Source organism: Ornithodoros turicata, chromosome 2, assembly GCF_037126465.1.
Source record: "Ornithodoros turicata isolate Travis chromosome 2, ASM3712646v1, whole genome shotgun sequence".
Lineage (NCBI taxonomy): Eukaryota > Metazoa > Arthropoda > Arachnida > Ixodida > Argasidae > Ornithodoros > Ornithodoros turicata.
Genome location: NC_088202.1, coordinates 56,020,413 through 56,044,970, shown reverse-complemented (window position 1 = coordinate 56,044,970; position 24,558 = coordinate 56,020,413). Strand labels below are relative to the sequence as shown.

At 42.6% G+C, this 24,558-nt stretch overlaps 4 long non-coding RNA genes across 4 annotated transcripts in view; 2 read left to right on the top strand and 2 right to left on the bottom strand.

Annotated features, from left to right (window-relative positions):
- Positions 1–6,088: 6,088 nt before the first annotated feature.
- The window catches only part of LOC135383524 (uncharacterized), a 28,002-nt gene continuing 9,532 nt past the window's right edge, over positions 6,089–24,558 (top strand). Inside the window, exon 1 of the long non-coding RNA XR_010419925.1 lies at positions 6,089–6,112. This is a non-coding gene — a long non-coding RNA (uncharacterized LOC135383524). The remainder of the gene's footprint in view (positions 6,113–24,558) is intronic.
- On the bottom strand, positions 11,880–13,237 carry LOC135383523 (uncharacterized). The gene is made up of 3 exons (XR_010419924.1): positions 12,986–13,237; positions 12,421–12,512; positions 11,880–11,984 (listed from the first exon to the last, which is right to left on the bottom strand). It is a non-coding gene; the product is annotated as an uncharacterized LOC135383523 (long non-coding RNA).
- LOC135383521 (uncharacterized) lies at positions 15,570–16,888 on the bottom strand. Its single transcript, XR_010419922.1, has 3 exons — positions 16,630–16,888; positions 16,068–16,159; positions 15,570–15,637 (listed from the first exon to the last, which is right to left on the bottom strand). It is a non-coding gene; the product is annotated as an uncharacterized LOC135383521 (long non-coding RNA).
- On the top strand, positions 16,958–18,425 carry LOC135383522 (uncharacterized). Its single transcript, XR_010419923.1, has 3 exons — positions 16,958–17,176; positions 17,485–17,600; positions 18,199–18,425. It is a non-coding gene; the product is annotated as an uncharacterized LOC135383522 (long non-coding RNA).

The following is a 24,558-nucleotide window of genomic DNA, read 5'->3' as shown; positions in this document are numbered from 1 at the left end:
TCCCTGACATAGATTTTGAGCTCTGGTACGTAGCCACATCTCGTATACTTTATTGCGTGTTTGAAATCGTCTGAATGACAGTGATATTTTGGGAACCCAACTGGAAAACAATTGCGGCAGATAACTACTCGAATCTCAAACTGTCACACCGCTCACTTATCTATTTACCCGGTCGGATATGTTTTTTGGTTTTGTTATGCTGCTCTTATTTGTGACAGTGTGTTTAGTGGTTGCTGTGTGCAGGATTATTGCGTGTAGTACTACGTTGAGTATATAGAACTAAGTAGAATCTTTGTGTACGTGTATTGTGGGGTTGGTTGCTGTTACCGCTTCCTTTTTGCACACATGCGAAACATCTTCACCAGTCACAATTAGCAAGCTCGGTTGTATCAGCCTTTGCCGGTCTCCCCTGGCGGATCAATGCCAGAAACTACAAGGAAGAAGAAGAAGAAGAATGGATGAAGGTAGGACGAGTAACATTTTGTTATACGTAAATCAACTAACTAACTAATCTACTACTAATCAACACCACTACCGTATAGATTAGGCTCCGCTATAGTAATACAGTCAAGAGAACGGAATGTGTGTGATTTCCCATAAGCAGTGACGTGTAGTCGGAAATGGAGCATATGCAATACGAGATACATCCGTAAACGTATCTCTTCTTGCTCTATGCGCGGCATGATAAAAACGCACCGGAGAGTACCGCACACGGTGGAGTTTAATTGCGCAGGTTTCATGCTAGGGTCATTACAGTCTACACGTCTCATGTTGTATCACACACAAAAAAAATCACAAAATTAATTTATAGTTTTGAAACGTATGACGTCATTGGGTACCCAATCAGTCAACGCAGTCTGTAAACATCATGCTCCTAGAAGGTCCATGATTTCCGTCTCCTCGCTACAGCCCCTGGCAGTCTTCCAACGGGCGCGCGGAGAGCGTAGACCCGCGCTGTTGCTAGGAGACAGACGCCAGGGCTCTCGGTGACGTCAGCTACTCTCGGAGAATCCGAAACTATGAGGTTCTATGGCTTGGAGCGAGGCGACACACGGGACGAGACGACACACACATCCACATCGCGACGTCGGTGTGTGTGTTGTTTCATCCCGTGTGTCGCCTCGCTCCAAGTCATGTACCAACCGGCCCCATACAGGGTGTCCCAGAAAACGTGTCATTGAATTATAATAATAATAAAAAAAAAACTACACCTCCTAGAGTCATGCGGTCAACGGCATTTGTTCTTATTAGGTTTTTGCCACCTCCTGATGTGAGTGCCGTGTAACGTAAGTTTAATTATATAAATACGAGGGGCGTTCAAGTCAAACCGGTACTTTTCATTTTTCGCAAAAGTAAAATGAACTTACAGGCGAGAAATTAGTTTTATTTTTCAACGTAATCTCCAGCTGCACTAATGCACTTGTCCCAGCGTTTCACGAGGCCTTGGATGCAAGCAGCGTAGAAATCCTTACCGGCGCGTAGCAGCCATGATCGGACCGCATTCTTGACTTCGTCGTCGCAGCTGAAATCGCGGCCCCCAAGGAACCCCTTCAGTGGTCCGAGGAGATGGAAATCGCTGGGGGCGAGGTCTGGACTGTAAGGGGAATGTGGCAGCAACTCCCAGCCAAGTTCCTGTAAGGTGCGTGTCGTGAGATGCGCGGTATGCGGGCGTGCATTGTCTTGTAGGAGGACAATGCACCAAAGGAGGAGGACTCCTTTGGTTGAGGAGGCACGGCTTTCCGAAACTAGACGTGTTCATGGATGATAGTGTTCAACGTTCCCACAGAAAGGTCCGTCTTTCGAGCCAGTTCGAGACATGTTATCCGTCGGTCCTTGAGGATCAGGCGCTCCACAAGTTGGATGTTCTCATGAACTCTGACACTGGGCTCTGAGCCGCCCCGACCGGGATCGTCCTGCATTGATGTACGGCCGTCTCGGAACCGTTTGCACCACTCAAACGCTTTGCTGCCGCTAAGTGTATCGTGGCCATACTGAGCCTGAAGTCTTCTGTGAATTTCAGATTACTTTACGCCTTCATTCACGAGAAACTTCATGGCAATTCGCTGTTGGATGTGCGCGATAACCTCGTTGTCGGCCATCTTGTCCAGCACGTGTCTTCTGTTTTGCACAAACTTTGGACCACCACGTGGTGAACGCGGAGGCCTGTCGCGTGTGAAAATGACGAATAAGAAGTAGCGCGAGCCATTTGTACACTCAGGAGGCAGAAAGTCCCGGTTCGAATTGAATACCCCTCGTATTTGCAAACTGAACTCACAAATTGGCCAAGTAAAGGTCACTTTTTTACCCCACCAATATGAAGAGCGTGCCTAATTCACTCAAATTCATGATAATTGACAGTGATATTCACGAGCTATGCCATCGAAGAAAATAGCAGAACATCATGCACATCATTTTTGAGCACCGGACCATAACGCGCGATAACTTTTTGAGCGCAGTCGCTCTCAGTCCGACGAAAGGAGGTTCCTGCCCACAGAGTGATAGTAGAAAAAATAACAGCTCCTAAAATTGGGAGAGGGAAAGTATTATCCCAGCGAAAGTCGGACGCGATGAGCTATGCCTGTGTTATCTCTTTCTGCGATGCCGGGGTGGGCTGGGTTTGCAACCTCCTTTCGTCGGGCTGACAAAGATTGCGCTGAAAAATTCGTCGTGCGCTATCCTGTGGGAGCTCTGTACAGCATGATGTTCGACTATTTTTTCCGATGGGATATCTCCTGAATATCCCTGTTAATTATCATTAATTTGAGTAAATTAGGCACGCTCTTCACATTGGTAGGGTGAAAAAGTGACCTTTATCCCGGTTGAAAAACACTACAGAAAATCTCATAGAAACATAGCGTTCTCTCAGAATTTCTTACAGAAGCGACTTCATCTCTCAGAATTTCCTACAGAGGATGCCGATTCGTATACATATTCTCACAGGCACATCAATGAGAAAATATCCTATGGGATAATTCAGGGTCTGGCCTTGTGATTTCTATGAGAAAACAATTCATACAGAACTGACTTTCTCACGAACCTCGCTTCAGTCTTAAGAGAAATTTTGAAGGATATTTCCCTGTCGGACGAACATGAAGCAAGAACTGACGGGCCGCAGACAGTGATAAGTCGTCCGTGTTGGAAAGTAGTTCGTGCGATTTCGTATGTTTGTGAATATACCCTGTTAGGTAGAAGTGCCATGGTTGCTCCGTTTTGTCGTTCCTATTGAAACTATCAATTTTATAACCCATTATGATATTCCATCGTACATTAGTGGAGGCGTTTGTTCCAACCGCCAGCAAGCTAGTTACTCTGCTTTGAAACGAGGAAGCGCATGGACGCAGCTACGCATCTCAAGCAAATACCTCCTGGCATTCAGGATTTTCCTCGCTTTTGAGGTATGTAGCACGTGTGCGTGTCGTATATAATCGTCCGTGCTATGTATTCCCATTATTTATGAGTCTTCACCCCTGTTCGCAGGTATTCTGTGGGTCGGAAGGTAGAATGCTGTGAGATCGTTATAGCAACTGTGCTTTCGGCAAACGGTATGTTACATATATCTATGCCTATCTCTCACGCACACACATGTCGTTGTAACTGTGCTCTTTGAAATGCTTTTTCTTCTAGGTTAAACTCGTAAGAAGCGGCAAGCAGCGCGAATTAACGCATTGGATGCGAGTTCGTGGTCGTAACCCATAGTCGTCTCGAGGAAGTTGGATGATGCTTATACGCAAGAAAGCCAACGCGTTCCCAAGGTGCAAAACATAAACTTGACATAGTCACATGAAGAAATTTTTTGGTCGTCGCATTAGAGATTTCAAGTACGTGTACAATGCGTTGAACGCTTTTACGGCAGTGTGCGTGGATGTCGCGCGGATGCCATTTCAAAGGTACATAACTGAATCAAGTTCCTTCGTTTATTGTTTGTGTGATATCTAGCGATGGCTTGATTCATCTGTGTTTCGTATTGAAAGCTTCCCAAGTGACCTCAATAAAGAATGGAAAGCACACGTGCTGGATTGTGTGGCTCTTGTTCTCCTGGTAAGAAGTCTAAAGGAACACCTGTAAGATTTCTGTAAGAAACTGGGTGGGGGCAATTCTGAGAGATTGCTTTGTGAGAAACTCTGTAAGAAATTCTGTGAGAATGTCCAATTATCACACATAAAATCTCTTAGAATAACGCAAGAGATATTTTGTGAGATTTTCTGTAGAATTTTTCAATAGGGTACTTGGCAAATTTCCGACTTAAAGGTACTGTAAAGCAGTAGACAAGCATGATATGCCGGTGATGTGACTAGAGACTTTGTTGCTTCTAAATACCATATGCGGAACCATACGACCGACAACGCGCTATAAATATTTTTAATTTGTCATGAAAGTTGCGGCGTAGTGGAGCGGTGCGACGCCTGGTGTCAAACAACCCCCTGTACAGCGGGCAACACTGAAAATTGGTATTACGCACTATTACATCGAAACTTCGTTATTTTAGTAACCATATTATTAGTTTTCCTGTTTACCTATGCATTCTGAAACCCCTGTTAAGAGTTTTTTTGCGAAGTAACCCAGCGCTGGCCGCTGTTCGATGGAGGCTCTCCCTACTTCTCTGCTGCGCCTGCGCGCTCCTTGTGTTCGCGACCTCTTTCGAACGAACAAACTCTCTCTGTGAACCTCTGTGAACAAACAAGTCCCGACGCTGTCTGGCTTCTTGAACGTCTGACACATTTTTTTCAACGGCTCAGCATTTCATTTCAGTTTGCTTATCCGTTTATCCTCAGATGTGGATCATTGTGTGGATTGCAGGGGCGGATTTTATGGTGGATTGTGGTGGATTGTTATGTCGAGCCCAGTGTTATACGCATGCAATGTGGTTGCCGCCGTATGTGTCAGGAGTACGGATTCATTTCGAATACCTAGCACAGTGTTGCCCGTAATCTTTAATTGTAATTTTCTAATTAAGTGTACCGTCGATTGGAATGAAACTTGCGCAGTTTTTGTCCTGGTGGCTTGGACTATCGAATAGCCACACTAAATGACATTTGATCGGTGCTGCTTTACAGTACCTTTAAGCTCGCAAAAATTTACATAATTAAACTTGCGTTACACGACATTCACATCAGGAGGTGGCAAAAACCCAGTAAGAACAAATGCCGTTGACCGCATGACTCTAGGTGGTGAAGTTTTTTATTATAATTCAATGACACGTTTTCTGGTACACCCTGTATATTCTGGGTAGGTTCAGGGTTCTGGGTGCTGTCGAAAATTCGTACAAGCGCGTAATGTTCACTGACGGCATTAATATTTTGCGCACTGAGGCTTATTTGAGGGAGGCTGATTTATGATACGAAGATTAAATAAATGTCATTTTTTTAGTCCGCAGTAGCCATCTTATTCAGTGATTTAAGTCATTAAGAAATTACTTGGATAAGATAGTGTCTCTTAGGTTTCCCCAGGAACAAAACGGACACCCTTTCGTGCGCCCCTTATATTGAGGGACGCTTTAGGGGTTTGTGAGGAAACAACGAGATATCCTCATATCGGCTCACTTAAGGAAACGACGAAGATATTTTCGTTCGAAGACATTTTTCTCATCGCCTCCTCAAATCATTTCTCCATTCCCCATGAAAACCACCTGTGCTGTAGCTTGTCACCACCACGGCATGCAGCGCGAAATAGTCTTATTATGACTTATTGTTAGGGCGATAGTCTTAGTTGGACAACTACGTCCTGGGTGTAAGCTACGACTTATGTTTACTTATTGCTTAATATTAAATTTAATTATTATTGCATAGTAACTACATGATATGTAATAATTATAATGTAATTAAATAATTACATTATAATTATTACATATCATGTAGTTACTTATTGTTTAATTATAACGTTTACTTATTAGGACTTATTATTAAGGCGATAGTCTTATTAGGACAGCTACGCCCTTGCTGTAGGGTACGAGTTGAGTTCCCACGCATCACGGATGTTGTGTGAACATACGGTATTGGCCTCGCTTACAGCAGCTGGTTCCGTAGGCCGGAATCAATCTACTTGTTATAAATCATTCTGCCGTGAATTACGTAATTATTGTTCTATACGCAGGTGCTGTGACCGTAGACGAAGCGTAAGTAAAGCTGTAACTAGATCATAATAAGAACCGGAACCGCATGTACTCATGACAGTAACTGCCAGTGCCGAACTGGCCGTAGACATTACGGGGCGAGTCCACGGCTGGCCCGGTGGTTTGGAACGTGTCCCCCCGTTCAGGCTGGAGCTGGCTCTCGAGCTCCAGCCTGAAAAAAAACTGATATCCCTTCGATGAAGCACCGACGATCGGTGACTCATTTTGTCTTGTGAAGTCTGAGACTCCCTAGTAGAAAATTGAAGAAATGGCGGCGAGGTGGTGAACGTTTCTACTAGAAGAGGAGCTAAAGGAACACTGAAAGAGGCGACACCAGCACACCAATGCTCATAACCAGCAGACTAATATTTGTTTGGGCCAGTATCGCCGCGGTACAACAGAACCTGTAAAGCCTTGTTGTGTCCTTCAGAGGGCGACAGACGCATGCTGACGCAGATCTCTGTGCCAACACACATCCGTCGTGGCCTGTGTATAGTCATGGATTCTTACAATAATAATAATTATTTCACACTCAGGGTGTGTGGTGAAGCTAGGACAAAAAAAGCAAAGGATTGACGAGGCTCTGAATCCCCCAAAGCTCAAGTAATAATACAAGTAATTTTCAGTCATGCGTTTTACATAATACGCATAAAAATACACAAGATAAATAAGCATACACATACGTCATATATCACAGCCTACATAACGAAAAAAGAAGAAAAACAAGCAGAACAAAAGGAAAGAGAACGTGCTTAAAACAGGAATATTAAACAAAAGCTTCTTTATATTTCTATATGTGAGACAAAAATATTTGTTTCAGAATGCAAATCATTTAGTAAGTTGGGTGCCTGATAGCTAGGTAATAGACTGAAGTTCATAACCCGTCCGTGAGAAAGGAATGTATTAGGGATGCAGTGATATAAGGGAATATGTGCTTGTATTCTTCTCCAAAGAAAAAAGGGTGAAATGTGCATTTTCCACTTTGACCATTTTCATGTAAAACTGCAACAAGCGATATTTACGTAAGGAGCCAATCTTTAGACTTTCATATTTAGGCATGGTCTCTCTAACCTAATCGTGCAATAAACCTCTACCCAGACTTGTGTCCATTACTCGAAAAAAGTACTTGATTACCGTTACCGTTACTTGTACGGAAAAGGGAATTGATTACCATTACCAATTACTCGACTCCAAATGTAATTGAGTAAGGAGTAGAAAAGTAACGCGTTACTTCGGTCATTACTCTGCATTCACGCAAATTATGGTTACATCCCATTTCGCCTCCGGATTATCGAATTAAAGAGGCGGGAGGGGTAACTGGCGTTAGGCGAAATGGGACTCATGTGCGATCTCATTAGGCAAAACGGGACTGTCGACAAGTGGGCGTTACTTATATGCCCCGCCCCGATTGTGACGTTTGCAAGAAATGAATGCGCTCGTCCGACGACAACCTTACGTCGTCTGAAACAAGGACCTTTACATTTGCAAACGAAGGTGTGTGTGATACCACTAATAATAAAATGAATCGATTGTTATCGAGTAAAACGTTTTCGTTGATTCATGAATGGATGGGTAGATGAATGTTTGACGTAAAAAAGGGATAAGTTTTCATACGGACTGGACACGGAAATGCACCTGCTACCTGTGATTTATCCAGACCCCCCCCCTACCCCCCCCCAAAAATCTGGAGGAGACACCCTAAAATCTTGTGAGATTGCGCAATATTGAGTGAAAAGCATGTGAATGCACCCCCTTGCAGAACCCAACACCCCCGCAAGGACGAAATTCTGGGTAAACCACTGCCTCCTACCACTTTGCAAAATCACTAGCAGGGAGACAGGTCTTTCGTGCGGCTCAGGGAATTGGACTTGGAATGAAAAAAAAAGCCAGATTTTTTACATTTTTGCTCACTTCAAAAAAAAAAAAAAAGAAAGAAAGAAAGAAAGAAAACTCCACTCGTGAAAAGAGCGGAGGGAACACGAAGGCATGGGTACACCGAAGGGTACACCGTGACCAACCAGATGATCGTGACGTGATCCCTGTGCACGTGACCTGTGACAGACTTCATTAGTTTAGCACACAGATACGAAATATAACAGGTAAATTGACTTCTGGCGGCGCGCTTGAATAGAACTAGCAAAGGGATAAAGTTGTTATGTAGAGATGCGTAATTCACTTTGACTTCCCGACAAAGAATAACAAATTTCTCGCATTTACTTTTCAGGAAGTATTAAAAAATGCATTTAATGCATTGCTATGCTTGAATAAAACCATCGAGGTTGTAAAGTTATGTGAAGATGCGAAAGTGACTTTTGGCAGCACGCCAGTGGACCGCCTTCTTTCCTCACGTGACAGGGATCAGTAGGCGAAGTGGGACTGTCTGCAGCATACATTAGGCCAAATGGGACCCCATTGAGATGGAAGTTGGTGAACTTCCTAAGGAATGGCGAGATAATCCGCTAAAAAGCATTAGGCTAAATGGGAATAGGCGAAGTGGGAAGACACGCAAATTATACCCGTCTTTGTGTGCCTCAGAAAAGAAAAGGAAGCAAAAGGCTCTAACAGCAATACAGCTGAAATAACACAAAAACAAAAACGCCTAGGACAAGTAGATTTGTACGACTACTGTATTTATCGCACGGGAAGACGTTGACCCGATTGTGGAAGAACATTGGTTTAAATTTTCCCAAGACTCACTAAACTTCCAAAGCTTCAGGTACCACCAGATTTGTGTAGGAAGAGATTAGGGAGAGAGACGCTGAAATTCCCGAACTTTATTACAATGACCTCCGCTTGCCATAGTAGAACGGCCCAACAAAGGTTCACAGCACGGGGGGCTTGCCTTGGGGCATAACATCTGATCTTTCTCTGTGTTAATCTCTGCCGGAAAAGTTATCAGTTAATCAGTAATCGATTACTCAGAAAAGTAATTGATTACTTCAAAAATTACTTCGTCAGTAAAGTAACTGATTACTCGAAAACTTACTCGAAAATGTAGTTGACTACAAGTAACGCAATTACTAGTAACGCGTTACGCACAAGTCTGCCCCTACCCGAGAAACGTCATTATGACGTTGGTAGACAGACTGAAACCGAAACAAATGGAAAGGGGTGGGCTGGATTCCACGAATGGACACTTGTTCGCTGCCTCCTATTGAAAGAAAAGTAGGACCGAAGGTCGCGTCCCTTTCAGGGACCATTGTAGTCCCCTCAAGCCCGTGGCTTTCGGGCGCGACCTTGTTCGCCTCTAACTTCGAGCGTAGTTCAACTCTACCAATTGTTGGTGGCGCTGTCGAACACTATGACGTCATTTGTTTACAAACAGGGAGATGTCTATTGTGCGCAAAATCCTTTTGTGTACGACGTCGATATTGTGTTGATTGAATTTGCCTGTTGTGCCCCATACGAACGCGCAGTAACAAAGTTGGGAATTGAAAAGACTGTTATATAACATTAATTTAACGTTTGTTGGAAGAATGTACCTGCCCCTCTTTAATGTACCAGACACCTTGCACAATTTTCCCCTTAGAAATGAATGTGGTGGTTCCATTCCGTGACATGTCATATGCAAATATAACACCCATTGATTTCGCCGTGTTTGTGTATTCTATTTACAGGATTCCAAAACGTAAAGGTGAAAGGGTTCTTATTGTGCGGTTCCCGGCACATGCTTGTCGCCTACACCACAGAGGTTTTTCACGCCTGTCTGGGGTTCCTGTGAACCTTTGTGGTCAAGTAACGGGAAATGGCTTTGGAAGAAGCATGGTGCGGGTTGTTGTCGCGATAAAATTCGACGTTCTCGACCTGGTAGCCTGAAGGTATAGTCACTGATTAAGCTTCAGTGAGTAACATAGCTTCAGCGAATAGCTTGGGCGCAGCTATTCAGTGACTGTACCTGAAGGGAAGCGCTGGAGAACATAAAATGAGGGCAGTATTTGCGAACACAGGAACGAATGAACGACTTGACGATGCCTATCGTCACTGACTTCGAGTGGTAGTCAGAGCCGTTTATAGAGGGAGTTTGGCCATTACGAGGAGCCTAACTTAATGCGACGTCACGGCTTAACGACCTCCCTCGTCGTGCTCTATTGTTATCCAGTCGTCAACCGGTCACCGACGTCATATTGATGCTGATCGTTGTTTACAATCCAAGGAGAGGAGACACGTGCGTACTTCTTCCTTCGAAAGCCTTTCGTCCTTGAACTCTTTCTGTTTGGCAACAAAGCTCCCTTATCACTAGCGCCTGCGGGTCATAAGCCGGTTATTCCTGTAGATTACATTCAGCGGCGACCAGCTGGCGGACAGCATCAATATGGCGCACGAGGCATGAGGCATGAAGATGCAAGAGGCATGAAGATGAAGGCCCAGGAGCTAAAGTATTCCTGAACTGAGGACCTCGTCCGTGAATTGCTGGTGGGGTTTCGGATTTATCCGAAGAACTCCGAAAACCATACACCGGTAAAACTTATAGCTATTCTAATTTATCCGAAAAACTCCGCTTTGTGGGTTCAAGTAGCCGAGAGCTCGGTAGTAGCTCATAAGCACCAAATGCTCATATGCACCGAAAAAAAAGTTGGTGGTTTTGAGCGTTTGGTGGAAATGAGCAGGAGGGGAGAAGCTGCTCATAAGCACCAAACGTCCAGAACATCCGAATGCTCATATGCACCGAAAGGCGGGAGACCACAAAGGACGGGTCTTCCTCTCCCGCATTTGGAACAAGGTCATAGGGTGAGAAAGGTGGAATGAATGGCGACTACCAAGGCCGCTTAATGTGTCAGTTTGAAGTTTATGTAACAGCTTGGTCCTGCTTGTATGTAGTCAGAACGAATTTTTATGGAAGTTTATTTTTATCTATCGTGAGTCAATTGGTGTTTGAACGCCGTAGTGTCCGCCCATTTGGTCGAACGCCGTTTGGTCTAATGACGTTTGATCGAATGCCGCTTGGTCGAAAATCGTTTGATCGAAACCAGGTTGATCGACGCCGTTTGTTCGAAAGACGTTTGTTCGAAGGGAGTTCAAAACTGCATGCACTGTGTCATCCGCACCTCTTTTTATGTAACTTTTGACTCGAGCATACGGAGCTGGCAATCAGGGTACTCTGCTTTTTTTCATTTTTATTATTATTTCTTTTCTTTTCTTTTTTTTGCAGGGAGACCGCTGGTTACTTGCAGACGTTTGTAATTTACGAACCAGTCGGACACATGTTGAAGAAAGTTGCCCCAGGTTGGGAGCAGCCGATAGTCCGTTTCTTCTGAGCACCCTTCTCATTGCTGGTGACATATTTAAAGGGAACGGTCTGAAACGGGATAGCCATATGTGCGCGAAAGATTACGGCCAAAGTCTCATTACGGCCGATGTCTCAATACGGCCGAAAGTCTCAATACGGCCGATAATCCTTTAATCCCCAAGTGTCTCATTACGGCCAAAGTCTCAATACGGCCGAAGGCAGTCTCATTACGGCCGAAGATGTCTCATAACGGCCAAATGTGAATATGTGTATTGTAACCTGCATTGATATGCAATGTCGCAGCCAGGTATGGATATATATTCAGCAGGGTATAAGCCATGCACTGTGCTCTTAGGGCCCTTATCATATTTATATACACATATTGCGAGACAAACGGTATCATACCACAGCACAATGCAACATATTGTATAATGTGTACTCCCACAAGGTAGTGTTGATGTTGCTGTGAAGCAGGCTACTATGTGGAGTTAGCTACTTGTAGAGAGCAAGATGATTATTGGCTTTGTTGTGACGCTTTTGGAGCCATCCTACAGTCACTGGCCAAGACGGAACACCTATCTCAGTCGATGTCAGTTTATTTCCATTCGCCTTACAATGGTACAATTCTTGCTTCTGGAATGAGTAAACCTGCAAGAAGCGAAGAGCAACCATGAATAGGCTAGAATATTTATTTAAAAAACAAAACAAAAAACAAAACAAGCATTTTTCTCTACATGGCTGGTTTTAATGTGCACAAGCTGCACATGTGTTGATACGTGTCTGTTATTTCATACAAGGTTAACATAAATCTTCATCTAGACAAAAGAATGACAAGCCTTAAAAATGTGACTTCCAGGTAAACGCAGAGCATGACCATGATATGAATATAGGTTCAGTGGTTCATTCCATTAATGGAAACATGTGAATATCAAATAGTGATACATTACAATTCATGAAATGATGCATGCATAACTTTTCATTTCTGGTTTCTTTTTTATAAAAGTAGTGCACGAATTAACATTCGTGCACTACTACAAAATTTCTCACTTCATAACAGAACCTTATTATGATCTTAACAGCTCACCTCTTCGGCCAGGACTCCCTGGGCAGCAACATCCTATTAGCCATGTTGATGTTTTTCTTTTTCGGAATCCTCCGTGCAGCCACATACCATGCCTGGAATGGAAAACCAGCTATAAATAACAATGTATTTGAATGACTTCCTCTTGTATTTATTCTAATCAGATATGCTTTTGTGCCAAATATGGTGCGCGAAGGCACATAAGTACAACATTTGCAGACGTTCGACGTAAGCAGTTCAAGGAGATCAATCCAAGCACGCCGACTTGCGCTTTTATTTTTGAAGAAATACGACGACAAATTTTAACAAATTAAATATGGCTCACAATGATACGAGTAAATGCTGCAGTACGGTGATGCATTGTCGGTATCTTATCGTCTTCGAATAAATTTGTTGTTCCTAAACGCGCAACCAACAAGAAACGGCGCCAACCTACGAACAGATACCGAGTTACATCTATTACAGGCACTTCGGCTGTTTTGATTCATTTAAATTACTCGTATGAGAATCCAACTATGTGTGGACAGCACACTACTATGCCACACCAATCTACGAAAGCATTACTCACCAGAATTCATGCTAGACTTGGTCTTGGTCAACACTGCGCGATGTACGTTGTTGGGGCTGTGGCGATTTATTCAACTCGATTTTTACCGGAACAACAGGCGCTGCTCGAAAGACAACGACGGAAAATAGAGAGCCGCTATGAGGAAGAGAGGAAGTCCGCTAATTTGCACATTACAGCACTACAAATCGATATATGAACACGTCGTAAACAGCAACCACTCGCTCACACAAGACACGAGGTACCCAACGTTGCTAGACACCATCCGAACTCCAAAGTGAGAGTAGCAAAACAACAAGATATCAAAACACGAAAGGAAGAGTATTGATCCCCCCTCCTTCTATAGCATGCAAAACGTGATTTGCGCTGAGATGAACATATATGTTGATGACGCGAGTAATTTTCACTTTTCACTGATCCAAAGGAGGTCACGTGGGATTGCTTGACGGTTGCGAAATTAACAGCAATGAAAATGGCGAAACGAAACTTGTGAATCGTGCATTTGCTCTTCATGGTAGCTGCCAGAAAATCGAATCAAACTTATGGGACACTGGATTACAGGTATGTTGGCATCTTTTTCATTCCTGCATATCACTTCACATTACACTATACGTGAATACATGGTGTCATGTCTCACGATGCTGGGGAAGTAGTTGCATGGGGAAGTGTGCATGGTTGTAGACTTTTAATTTTTGATCGCGTAATCGAAATATCGGCACCTTTCGCATTGTGGCTTGCATGTGACCAACCAAGTGCTGTTCCCTTATTAGCGCTTCCTGCAAACGACAAAACGAAACATGTGGGAATGTATATTTTTGATTACTCATATAAAGCAAGAAAATGTATCGTTTTCAGGTTGCTGCCACTACTCCATGTGCCCGCAATTGTCTTGCGTGTATGATTACACTAACGACGTCGCCCACCACGGCGGAAGTGTTTTGCGTACACGCGTTTCAGCATGAAGCCTGCAGGTAACATCTGATGCTTACCCTTCTGGTATTCTGAATTTACATATTGTAGCTTAGAGGAATTCCGAATGCCCAGAGTGACACACACTTATAACATTGTGACATCAGTGCAGTGGCATAAGCCCTAATGTAGTGCCCCACGAAAATGAACGAGGGGCAGTGGTTTATCCAGAATCCCAATCACGAGAGGGGTGTTGGAAAAAATTGTGGGGGGAGGTCATCATTATAGTTACGTCATTACAGCTTAACATATCATTACAGACGTATCTGAAGCTGAAATCACAAGGGCACCCCCTGTAGGGGGTGCACAGGCAAAAAAGTTAGGGGGATGTAGGGGGGTCTGGGTAAAGCACTGACGAGGGGGACTCCTCCACCCCATGTCAAGCCTCATAAAGCACCTCCTGAAATATTTTTCTGGCTATGCAGCTGCATCATTATGACGTAATTGTCATTGTTGTCCATAATTCTTGAATATGTTTTGAATATATGGAAAAAAAGTCTGCTTGACGGCATATGCCTCATGGTCATCATCAAATGAAAGCATATGTCATTTTGTTCTGTGCCTTATGTACTTTTTTTAAATTTCAGGTGGACGTAAATTGTAGAAGGCAGCTAGTGGGGGAGAAGATCATGGTCATAGGTCATGTGGCTCCTGGAGCACCCAGTGGGCTCCCTTGTGGAGTACTTTTCAGAACACGCACACAGTTCGCTCACAGAACCAACGAGTAGGATGTTGCTTGAATTCTGAGAGAAAATGGCGTAACACATACAAATATCGTGTGACACATATGACAATAAAAACATTTTTCACGAGGGATGCATGAAACACTGTCGCAATATTGTGTGCATGAACCATTGTGTGTGACACAAGCCGTGGGGGCACACCGCCTCGGACACATTTTGGGAAGCATAAAACACAGTATATACAGAGCTACTATGGTGGATGCTTCTTTTTTCTTTTTGGCCGTTATGAGACATCTTCGGCCGTAATGAGACTACCTTCGGCCGTATTGAGACTTTGGCCGTAACGAGACACTTGGGGATTAAAGGATTTTCGGCCGTAATGAGACTTTCGGCCGTAATGAGACTTCGGCCGTAATGAGACTCGGGCCGTAATGAGATGGATTGTATCTCATTACGGCCGAAGTCTCATTACGGCCGATGTCTCAATACGGCCGAAAGTCTCAATACGGCCGATAATCCTTTAATCCCCAAGTGTCTCATTACGGCCAAAGTCTCAATACGGCCGAAGGCAGTCTCATTACGGCCGAAGATGTCTCATAACGGCCAAATGTGAAAATGTGTATTGTAACCTGCATTGATATGCAATGTCGCAGCCAGGTATGGGTATATATTCAGCAGGGTATAAGGCATGCACTGTGCCCTTAGGGCCCTTATCATATTTATATACACATATTGCGAGACAAACGGTATGTTATCATACCACAGCACAAAGCAACATATTGTGTAATGTGTACTCCCACGAGGTAGTGTTGATGTTGCTGTGAAGCAGGCTACTATGTGGAGTTAGTTACTTGTAGAGAGCTAGATGAATATTGGCTTTGTTGTGACGCTTTTGGAGCCATCCTACAGTCACTGGCCAAGACGGAACACCTATCTCAGTCGATGTCAATTTATTTCCATTCGCCTTACAATTGTACAATTCTTGCTTCTGGAATGAGTAAACCTGCAAGAAGCGAAGAGCAACCATGAATAGGCTAGAATATTAAAAAAACACACAAAAAAAACACAAGCATTTGTCTCTACATGGCTGGTTTTAATGTGCACAAGCTGCACATGTGTTGATACGTGTCTGTTATTTCATACAAGGTTAACATAAATCTTCATCTAGACAAAAGAATGACAAGCCTTAAAAATGTGACTTCCAGGTAAACACAGAGCATGACCGTGATATGAATATAGGTTCAGTAGTTCATTCCTTTAATGGAAACATGTGAATATCAAATAGTGATACATTACAATTCATGAAATGATGCATGCATAACTTTCCATTTCTGGTTTCTTTTTTATAAAGGTAGTGCACTAATTAACATTCGTGCACTACTACAAAATTTCTCACTTCACAACAGAACCTTATGATGATCTTAACAGCTCACCTCTTCGGCCAGGACTCCCTGGGCAGCAACATCCTATTAGCCATGTTGTTGTTTTTCTTTTTCGGAATCCTCCGTGCAGCCACATACCATGCCTGGAATGGAAAACCAGCTATAAATAACAATGTATTTGAATGACTTCCTCTTGAAGTATTTATTCTAATCAGATATGCTTTTGTGCCTAGTATGGTGCGCGAAGGCACATAAGTACAACATTTGCAGACGTTCGACGTAAGCAGTTCAAGGAGATCAATTCAAGTACGCCGACTTGCGCTTTTAGTTTTGAAGAAATACGACGACAAATTTTAACAAATTAAATATGGCTCACAATGATACGAGTAAATGCTGCTGTACGGTGATGCATTGTCGGTATCGTCTTCGAATAAATTTGTTGTTCCTAAACGCGCAACCAACTAGAAACAACGCAAACCTACGAACAGATACCGAGTTACATCTATTACAGGCACTTCCGCTGTTTTGATTCATTTAAATTACTCGTATGAGAATCCAACTATGTGTGGACAGCACACTACTAATCCAGACAATCTACGAAAGCATTACTCACCAGAATTCCTGCTGGACTTGGTCAACACTGCGCGATATACGTTGGGGCTGTGGCGATTCATTCAACTCGATTTTTACCGGAACAACAGGCGCTGCTCGAAAGACAACGACGCAAAATAGAGAGCCGCTATAAAGTCCGCTAATTTGCACATTACAGCACTACAAATCGATATATGAACACGTCGTAAACAGCAACCACTCGCTCACACAAGAAACCAAGAAACGAGGTACCCAACGTTGCTAGACACCATCCGAACTCCAAAGTGAGAGTAGCAAAACAACAAGATATCAAAACACGAAAGGAAGAGTATTTATCCCCCCTCCCTTCTATAGCATGCAAAACGTGATTTTCGCTGAGATGAACATATATGTTCATGACGCGAGTAATTTTCACTTTTCACTGATCCAAAGGAGGTCACGTGGGATTGCTTGGCGTTTGCGAAATTAACAGCAATGAAAATGGCGAAACGAAACTTGTGAATCGTGCATTTGCTCTTCATGGTAGCTGCCAGAAAATCGAATCAAGCTTATGGGACACTGGATTACAGGTATGTTGGCATCTTTTTCATTCCTGCATATCATTTCACATTACGTTATACTTGAATACATGGTGTCATGTCATGGGTGTCGTGTCTCACGATGCTGGGGAAGTAGTTGCATGGGGAAGTGTGCATGGTTGTAGACTTTTAATTTTTGATCGCGTAATCGAAATATCGGCACCTTTCGCATTGTGGCTTGCATGTGACCAACCAAGTGCTGTTCCCTTACTAGCGCTTCCTGCAAACGACAAAACGAAACATGTGGGAATGTATATTTTTGATTACTCATATATAACAAGAAAATTTATCGTTTTCAGGTTGCTGCCACTACTCCATGTGCCCGCAATTGTCTTGCGTGTATGATTACACTAACGACGTCGCCCACCACGGCGGAAGTGTTTTGCGTACACGCGTTTCAGCATGAAGCCTGCAGGTAACATCTGATGCTTGCCCTTCGGGTATTCTGAATTTACATATTGTAGCTTAGAGGAATTCCGAATGCCCAGAGTGACACACACTTATAACATTGACATCATTGACATGACATCAGTGCAGTGGCATAAGCCCTAATGTAGTGCCCCACGAAAATGAACGAGGGGCAGTGGTTTATCCAGAAACCCAAGCACGAGAGGGGTGTTGGAAAAAATTGTGGGGGGAGGTCATCATTATAGTTACGTCATTACAGCTTAACATATCATTACAGATGTATCTGAAGCTGAAATCACAAGGGCACCCCCTGTAGGGGGTGCACAGGCAAAAAAGTTAGGGGGGTGTAGGGGGGTCTGGGTAAAGCACTGACGAGGGGGACTCCTCCACCCCATGTCAAGCCTCATAAAACACCTCCTGAAATACTTTCCTGGCTATGCAGCTGCATCATTATGACGTAATTGTCATTGTTGTCCATAATTCTTGAATATGTTTTGAATATATGGAAAAAAAAGTCTGCTTGACAGCATATGTCTCATGGTCATCATCAAACAAAAGCATATGTCATTTTGTTCTGTGCCTTATGTACTTTTTTTAAATTTCAGGTGGACGTAAATTGTAGAAGGCAGCTAGTGGGGGAGAAGATCATGGTCATAGGTCATATGGCTCCTGGAGCTCCCAGTGGGCTCCCTTGTGAAGTACTTTTCAGAACACACACACAGTTCGCTCACAGAACCAACGAGTAGGATGTTACTTGAATACTGAGAGAAAATGGCGTAACACATACAAATATCGTGTGACACATATGACAATAAAAACATTTTTCACGAGGGATGCATGAAACACTGTCGCAATATTGTGTGCATGAACCATTGTGTGTGACACAAGCCGTGGGGGCACACCGCCTCGGACACATTTTGGAAAGCATAAAACACAGTATATACACAGCTAATATGGTGGATGCTTCTTTTTTCTTTTTGGCCGTTATGAAACATCTTCGGCCGTAATGAGACTACCTTCGGCCGTATTGAGACTTTGGCCGTAACGAGACACTTGGGGATTAAAGGATTTTCGGCCGTAATGAGACTTTCGGCCGTAATGAGACTTCGGCCGTAATGAGACTCGGGCCGTAATGAGATGTTACCATGAGATGTGTCACTACACATGCACGCTATCCGAAAAAATAGAGAAAGTACAAAGATCCAGAGTTCGAGGTAACTCGTTACAAGTAACTCGTTACTGTAACTAAGTTCCTTTTTTGGTAACTTGTAACTTAACTCGGTACTTTTGCGTCGTGGTAACTTTCAGAGGAACTCGTTCCTTTTTCAGGTAACTTTGCCAAAGTAAGTTAAGTTCCAAGTTACTTTTAATTCGCTTTTTACTTAGGTGCACATATTTTCTTGCTTTCTCTCCGGTTCCTTCATGACAGTTTTTGCCATAAAACGTGATACTGAATCAATTACAGTATTTTATTCAGGAAGTAAGAACCGCTGCCATTGAAATGAAGCTGAACCATTGTGCGCCCACAGGGAGTAAGATGCAAAGCGTTCGAATAGACCTCTACCAGAGAAACGTCATCATGACGTTGGTAGACACACTGAAACCGAAACAAAGCGGAAAGAGAGGGCTTGGTTCCAGGAACGGGCACCTGTTCGCTGCCCCCTATTGAAAGAAAAGTAAAACCAAAGGTCGCGTCCCTTTCAGGGACCATCGTAATCCCCTCAAGACCGGGGCTTCCGGGTGCGACCTTGTTCACCTCTAGCTCCTTGTTCACCTCTTGTTCAACTCTACCAAATTTGTGGCGCTGTCGAACGCTATGACGGCATTTGTTTACAAACAGGGAGAGGTCTATTGTTGGATATAAACGAAGACGATCTACGCGTGTTGTATTCCTCCAAAGGGAACTCAAGGTCTAACTCATCTGCTCACACGCGCTGCACCTGTGTAATGCTATTTTGTGTCCGAAGTAACTTGGAAGTAACTCGTTCTTTTTGTTAAGTAACTCAGTAACTACGAGTTACATTTCAGGCTGAAGAACTTCGTTATTAACTTAGTTACATTTTTCACAGGGTAACTTATAACGAGTTCTTTTCGATGGGTAACTTCTCAATCTATGCAAAGATCTGCTGCCCTGCTTATCTTGTCTAGGTTTCGAAGGACTTCTTCGGTTACATGTCTGTTGCAAGAACTAAATTTAGATTCACCTGCACATAGGCGAAAAGTAAATAAACTAAAACTGTTCTTTCTCCTATACAATGGTCAGTTGATTGTCAGAAACAATAATACATTGTTAAAATTTATCCACGTTCAACAGGAATAAATAATCGGAAAATGTCATTAGTTTATTTTTTATTTATTTGCCAAGAATGTTTAATACTTGAAATCAATTATTATTTGACAAAGTGGGTTAGCATGAGGAATGTGTTTACGAGCAAACGGGTTACACGCAGTTAAATGTTGCTCAGGATAACTGCATTTAGAACTCCGGCGTTCAACACTCCAAGTGAACCAATAAAAAATCGATCAAACGACCGCTGCCGTTTCGATCTTCGATGAAATGTCTTTCGACCAAATCATATGTCGGCACAGTTCCTATAGAAGTCGACCAGGATGCACATTCCCCAAGGCCGTCAGTCGTGACGTTGCCCACCTCTGTGAGGCCAACAACGGCGAGACCTTTCATCGTCACCACACTGAATTAAATTCGCCTACCTGAGGTAGAGTGTGGTTGACAAAACGTGTAAGAGAAAATGTGGCCGATGAACGGATATCAACATGGAACGCCGTCTACTCCATAGCGCCTTAAGCTACATAAACGAGTAAACACAAGAGAATACGAGTAGTCAAAATAAACTGAAGAAGTAACATTAAACTGGGAATATATGTTAGAGGTTCAACGATAACACGCAGTGAGCTTGAACTAGCGGTGCAGGAAGGAGGATTGACGCTGCACAGCGTCGCAGTCAGGCACTGGCGTCATCGAATGGTTCTGTAACATTCGCTACAGTTCCACAGTATAAAGTCTGCGTCGTGAAGCGTACATTAGAAGTAGTTTTGGCATGTGCTACAACGTGTCTGTTTTTGCATGTTCTTGCCTGTTTAGGTTTTTTTTTTTGTCTAAATATCTGTCTATTTTCATTGTTTTGGCACGTAAATTTCCGAGTTCTACTTATAAGAGGAAGTAATGTTGTTCTTGAATGCCTAAAACGGTGGGCAAACAGAAATGAGTTGAAAACCAATTCACCCAAAGAACCAAACCAGTCATCTTCCAGACCGAAGGTAGAATAACTATAGAAGCGAGAATGTGTAGAGCATGTTGGATGGAGTTTCGGAAAAAAATAGTCCCGGAAAAGTTCGTCCCGGAAAAATTGGTCCCTGGTTGCGTGGCGGAAGAAATGGTCCCGCGCGGTTCCGTGCGCCCAAAAATACAGGAGCATCGTTGTGAACATCTGATAAACCGAATCATAGCCAATCAAGTGCTATCATTCGCACTCCTCATTTGTTCGAAATTGGAAGACATGCTTTTTTAAATTAACATTAATCTTAATGAACAATAAATGCTGCACGCCATTTAATGAGGAACATAAAAGCGGTTCCATTTGCTGCACCGCTTGTATTGTACAAATTGCATCTGTTCTTTCTGTTCCTCTCTCTATTTTGCGGAGTACAGACAACGCGACAAGATCATGAAGCAGTCCTGCAATGTCTGCTACCTTCTCCTAAAAGTAAAAAAAAAAAAAAAAAATAACAAGGAAGAGTCGTCTTTCTGCAGAACGAAAATTCAAATCTCAGTCTTATTCTCACTGATCAGGCCATATCTTCTGTTTTGTCGACCAACTCGTGGAGTGGAAAAAGTTGTTTGGATTTCTGTAAAACGCTAACAACTTGGCGCAGCGTCAATGGGAACTTGAAGAGATATGAGATATAGAGATAAGAGACTTGAGATATGTGTGGGTTTCCCGTGGTACAATTCTAGCAAGGAAAAATGATAGCTCAAGAGCTGTTTCAATCAAAGCTGAATCTGACCTTGCACTGATAGTCTAGACGAGTGCCAGTTTTTTTGTTTTTGAATACTCTGAACAATGGCTGATATGAAACTGAGATTGTTGCATGTGAATATAAGGAGTTTACGAAGGAATTTTGATGTGTTATCATGTTTTTTAGCCTTGTATCCATGTGATATCTTGTGTTTAAGTGAAACATGGATTTATGAAAACGAACATTTTGTGTTGCCGGGCTTTGATTTTGTCGGGATGTCCCGACAATTACGAGGGGGAGGAGTCGGCATCTATATCAAAAACACATATGAATTTATTATCCGCGATGACTTGAACTTCAAGATAGATAACAGCTGCGAAGCTTTGTTTATAGAGTTAAACAAAAATCTTATAGTTGGAGTGGTTTACAAGTCTCCCCACTTATGCAATAATCGTTTCATGACTAAAATTGAGGATTTATTCATTACACTGAGCTCCCATAAATATAGTACTTATATCTGTGGCGATTTCAATATTGACTGGTTAGATGACAGCTTATCCAGCTCTTACAAAAATCTAATAAGGTCGTATGCATACAAAAATATAATCACAAAGCCTACGCGAGTGTCTAATGAAACAGCCACGTTGATTGATCATATAATAACTAACGTGGAAAATGACGACGGCAGCGCTGAAGTTATTGAGGAACACATCGCGGACCATTTTCCAATATCTGCACTAATCACTCTTCGAGGTAATGAATCTCTACTTAGAGACCCTAAAATCTCTAGGCGCATAAATTATGCACTGCTACGTCAGCTACTTACGAATTACTTTGAAAGACCAATAAGGCAAGACTGTGTTGACGATAAATGTCGGTACATTATATCTTTGATTCAGAAGGCGATAAATGAATCAAGTACACCGACCCGTGGTCACTACAGTAGCCCCGTATGTCCTTGGATGACAAAAGACATTTTAAATATATTGAAAGAGAAAAACTATTGGTCTCGCAAGCGAAATAAGGACAAAACTAGCGATTATATAAAACGGAAGTTCAATTATTATCGTAATTTATCCGTAAAAATGATGAGAGCACGTAAACAGATATACTTCGGTGAGTTAATTCGTGTTACTACGGATCCTCGTAAGGCCTGGAGTATCATAAATGAAGTTATCGGGAAAGGCAAGCGTGGACACGTTCTACCGGACTCTAATGGTGACGTCAATGACTTATGCAAAAGAATGAATGAAGCCTTCACAGTTACCAGTTCCCTTAGTGGCGATGCTGGAAATTCTTTGAGTTACGTAAAAAATCCTGTTGCGAGTACTTTTGCATTATATGAAGTTACCGCTGAAGAAGTTTTAAAAATTGTGAAGAAGTGTTCGGGCAATACTGCTCCTGGACATGATAACATAAGCATGAAAATCATTAAATATAATATTGATATATTGTGTCCAGTGCTTGTTGATCTGTATAACTCTTCCATTCTCGAAGCCAAGTACCCTGATGCCTTTAAGATTGCTAGGGTCGTTCCGGTATATAAGAGTGGACCGCGTAACATTTTGTCGAATTATCGGCCGATTTCGGTTCTCAGTGCATTAAACATTATATTTGAGAAAATACTATCTGTTAGACTTACAAGATTTCTTTTAAAGCACAATGTGATCAGACCTAGCCAGCATGGTTTTCGTTGTGCTCGGTCAACAGCAACTGCCGTTCTCTCAATTTCAGAATTTATAAATGCGTGTTTTGATAATAATGAAATTTGTGTTTCGATATTTCTTGACCTAAGAAAGGCATTTGATAGTGTATCTCATGATATTCTGCTTTGCAAATTAGATACTTATGGCTGTAGAGGACATTTACTCGATTTGTTTACTAGTTACCTTAGAAATAGAACCCAAGTCGTGTCGGTAGATGGGTGTCGCTCCCATGCGTTACCAGTCCATATGGGAGTCCCTCAAGGATCTGCCCTAGGGCCGATCTTTTTTCTTCTTTACGTAAATGATTTTTCGACCGCAGTAAACACTGATAGCATTATGTATGCTGACGACACCGTTCTGCTTTTTAAGGGTTCGTGTATTGACGACATTCAAGCCAAAATTCATTGTGTTGTCCCACACCTACTAGAGTGGTTAGAGGCAAATTCATTAACATTAAATCTTACAAAAACTAAATATATGGTCTTTAGTTCGTATCGTAAAGCTGTTAGATTGTCGAATTTTAAAATACAAATCAAAGGGGCAAACATAGACTGTGTTAATAGCATTAAATACCTTGGTGTCATCCTAGACTCTCATTTGCACTGGAAGCCACATATTTCGTATATATGTTCTAAGCTTGCACGGGCAAATGGCGCGCTATTCAGGGCGCGACAGGTACTCTCAGTTCCTATTCTCAGAACTTTATATTTTGTAATTTTTCAATGTCATTTGTTATACTGTGTAGAGTCATGGGGGCATACCTATCAGTCTTATCTGAACCCAGTTGAAGTTCTACAAAATCGTGCAGTCCGTATTATATCCAATACATATCCGAGGATCTCTTGTTCTAGTCTGTATCAACCATTAGGCATTCTGCCATTTAATCTTTTATGCTTTGAGAGAACTGTATTGATGATAAAAAATTGCATTATGAATGAGGGAGCTGTTGCTGGAGTAAGGCTTATATCTGTTACACGCACGAGCCGTGCTATGTTGGAACACCACTTTAATGTTGCGCAGTTCTCGAATATATATGGTAAGCGTCTTCTGCGACACCAAGGAGTTATCAAGTGGAACTCTCTGCCTCTATATGTTATAATGTCCAACAATTTAAAATTAGCTGTGCGAAGGTTCCTACTGAATAAGTGTTAGAATTACTGTTTCTTGATATAAGTGTTAGTTGGTATGATTGCGTTTTTATGTTTGCTGTCGACTGGATGTCGGTAGCTTGGCACTGACATTTGACTGTAGCTGCTGTTGAACATTGTTGCTGTATTTTTT